The following is a 4,039-nucleotide window of genomic DNA, read 5'->3' on the forward strand; positions in this document are numbered from 1 at the left end:
GGTTGCTGGAGCCGAGTTTCAGGAACTTGGTCTCAACCACTTGGATCCATTGCTCCCAAAATGAAACCTCCTCCCCAGGGGAGCTCTTTGCAAAAAATCTAGCAGTTCTAAAAGGCAAAACAATAACCTGGGCCAGATTAAAACAAAGAAAAGAAGATGAAGATCTTCAAAGAATTGAAAAGGCTCTACTAGCCTTCGAAGAATCAACTCCCACAGGATCAAACTCGGCAGAACAAAAGTTGCAACTGATTCAGTTGGAAACTGACAGAATAAAGCTTCTTCGCTTAAAAGAAGAAACCTGGAGGCTCAAGAGCAGAGCAATCTGGCTCAAAGCAGGTGATGAAAATTCAAAGTTCTTTCAACAATATGCAAGGGGTCAGAAAGCCATTAACTCAATCTGGGAATTACAAGACTCGAAAGGAAGGAAAGTGGGAAATTTTGAACAACTAGCTAACATGGGGATTAGACATTACTCTAATATCTACAAAGCCCCCATTGGAATAACCCTTCCAATCATGATTTGCATTGCTAAAGCTCCGCCCAGATTCATCGAGCCGGAGGAAATTGAAGAACTAAACTCTCAGGTTACTAGAGAAGAGCTTGAAGCTATGCTGAAGTGCTTTCATAAGGATAAGAGCCCGGGTCCTGATGGGTGGCCGGTTGAATTCTTCAGTTCCTTTTTAGATTTAATTGGATATGATCTCATCCAGACCATTGAAGAAAGTCGAAAGTCTGGCAGAATTTTGGAGGCCTTCAACTCGACTTTCCTGGCCCTTATACCCAAATCTGATAACCCTTCCTCTTTTGAAGATTACAGACCCATATCCCTCTGCAATAGCATTTACAAAATCATATCCAAAACAATAGCCCTCCATATTAAACCCTTTCTCTCTCAAATGATATCCAAGGAACAATTTGCCTTTCTCAACCATCGCCAAATCCATGAAGCAATTGGTACTACTCAGGAAGCTCTTCACTCGATTAAGAAGCTCCATAAAAAGTCTGTCATCCTAAAAATTGATCTTTCCAAAGCCTTTGATCGTACCTGTTGGTCCTACCTCAGGATAACTCTCACTCACATTGGCTTCCCCTTTGCTTTCATCAATTGGATCATGGGTTGTCTTACTTCAGTCTCCTTTAGTATTCTCATCAATGGAGCGGCTTCGGGTTTCTTTCATGCAAAACGAGGCCTTAGGCAGGGATGTCCTCTCTCCCCGTTGCTCTTTCTCCTCATCATGGAAGGCTTCAGCAGACTGATAACAAAAGGCAAAGAGGAAGGCTCTTTGGCTGGAGTCAGGCTCTCGGATATGTCCTCTATAACCCATCTTTTATTTGTTGATGATGTTCTGATTTTTTTAAATGGATCTTTTCAAGACTCATATGCTTTCAAGGCTATTCTAGATCTTTTTTGTATAGCTACAGGCATGCAGCCAAATATTGCAAAATCAACTATTATCATAGTTTCCTGCCAGTTGAATGAAGCAAGATTAGCTAGCCAATTTTTTGAATATGAGCGTCAAGATCTAGATGATGGTCTTAAATATTTGGGTTTCAAATTGAAACCAAATGGTTATCGCATAGCAGATTGGACTTGGCTTATAGCCAAGATTGAAAGCAGAATCAATATTTGGCAACAGAGATGGCTTTCTAGAGCAGGTAGGCTAACTCTCCTCAAGTCGGTCCTACAAGCTATTCCGGTTTACTGGATGTCGCTGGCCTGGATTCCCAAAGGCATTTTAAAAAGAATTCAACAATTATGTTGTCGCTTCCTTTGGCGCGGACAAATTCCAGGGAGAACTTTTGCTTGGGTCCGTTGGGACAGCATTGACAAACCCAAAAAACTGGGGGGTTGGGGCATAAAAAATTTGCATTTATTCGTTGAGGCTTTGGCTGCAAAACTGGGCTGGCAACTTATTAATTCCATAAGTCTTTGGCAGGAAATCACTTATCATAAGTACATATATCCGCTCTCAATTCTAGAATGGATCCATAGACCTTCAGTTCCTACAGCTGGATCCTCCATAATTTGGAAAGCATTATCTCAGTCTATCTCTCTGATCAAGCGTGGTCTGGCTTGGAAAGTTGGCAATGGAGTTCAAGTGAGGATTGGTTTGGACGTGTGGAGTGGATGTGGGAATGGCCATATTCTCCCCCATCCTCTTTGCAATTTCCTTCAAGACTTAGGCATCACCCACTTATCACATATAGCAGATGATATTCAGGACAGGTGGCAAAACCAGACCTGGAAGGACCACAGAACACTCAACATTCCAGCAGTTTGGGTCGATGATTGGCAGAGATTCATAGGCTCATTAGAGGAGGCCAATGTGCGTATAAACGACAATCAAGATGTCCTTATCTAGGCATTGGATCCCCAAGGCAGATACTCCACCAAATCAGGTTATGCTTATACAATGGTAGCCAAACACACGGGTGATTTCTCTTGGTGGTGGAGTCATATCTGGAAAGTAAAGGCCACTCCCAAATCTAGGCTTTTCATGTGGTGCATTTTAACAGACAAGGTTCCCACTGAACTAATGCTAAGGCGTCGTGCAAACTGCGGGCCTTCTAGATGTTGTCTGTGTAGGATGTAGGAGGAAGATACTTCTCATCTCTTCTTTACCTGTTCTGTCTCGAAAGCCTTCTAGCAAAGGATCCTCACTTCACTAAATCTACATATTGATTGGTCAGGACGAGATATTGAAGAGGCTTGGCAAAGATGGTGGATAAAAGCCAACTCTTAGAAAACTAGATGCCTTCCACTACTAATTTGTTGGGGAATCTGGCTTAACAGGAACAAATCCATTTTCAAGAATGCCAAAATATATTGGGACTCCTCCAGTATTTCGCTGTTGGCTTTATACAATTCGCTCCCGGAGGACCAGGACATCCGACCCCCTCGGATCATTACCCAGGAATCCATAGACATAAACTCCCCCTGGGGTTATTTTGATGGCTCGGCACAAGCTAAAGGCTATGGTGGAGGGGCGGTGCTACATATGGATAATATAGTGTCTTATAGAATCAAGGTCGGCCTTGGCAGAGGCACCAACAACTATGTTGAATTGAGCAGTCTAAAATACCTTCTCCTTTTTGCAAAAGAACAAAATTGCCAACAACTTCAGATATTCGGAGACTCACAGCTCATAATTAACTGGACAAATGAAGTTAATCATTGTCACTTGCACACACTTAGAGATATTCTGACTGATATCCTTTCTCTAAAGTCCCAATTTGATTCATTTGCATGCTCACATATATACAGGGAAAGGAATGAGATCGCTGATCGTTTATCCAAAGAGGCAGCGCAGTTGAACAGAGGTCAATGGCAGATACAGGAATACAGGGGCAGCAGTTTCTACAGTTACTATCATCGTCCTTTTATGGACATGATTGGTTCCTATCAGAATGATCACTAGATCATTCAACAACTTTTCTTTTATTTTCTCCTTCTATGTATATAACTTACCAGTTTTCAGTATATTTTTGGACAAAACTCATTCTCAGAAACTTACTAGACTTCTCAGAAGTTTAATATTAGTAAGCATCATAATAGTTTTTGTAAAGTTTATAACAGCTCTAAACAGTACTCCCTTTTTGCTGACAGCAGTTCACATCTGCATTATCATACAACATGTAATTTTCTTATCTTTTTAATGAAAATTACTCCTTTTCTGAGGAAAAAAAAAGAAGACAAACAAATTGTATCAGTTAGAAGAATAGTTTCCAGTTTCTTGCAATCCTAGGTTTTTCACATTGTGGACCCCTTCTTCTTCTTGCCATTAGCTGCAAGGGCAACATTCTCCTCCTCATCCACCCCACCACGCTGGCTGCCACTCTTGGCACTCCTCTTGGTCTCCTCCTAGATGAAATCATCCCACATCCTCCTCCAATCAAGAAAATGCTCTCTGGCAACAATGCCATCTATGAATCCATCCCACTGCTTGGGAAAACCATCCAATGTCGTCCTGACCAACTGGTCCTCAGGGATAGCCTCTCCCACCGCAGCCAACTCATCTCTCACCTGTGTGATCTTGGT

The sequence above is a fragment of the Pinus tabuliformis genome, chromosome 5_2, assembly GCF_031772625.1.
Source record: "Pinus tabuliformis cultivar Carrire ecotype Pingquan chromosome 5_2, CPIR1, whole genome shotgun sequence".
NCBI lineage: Eukaryota > Viridiplantae > Streptophyta > Pinopsida > Pinales > Pinaceae > Pinus > Pinus tabuliformis.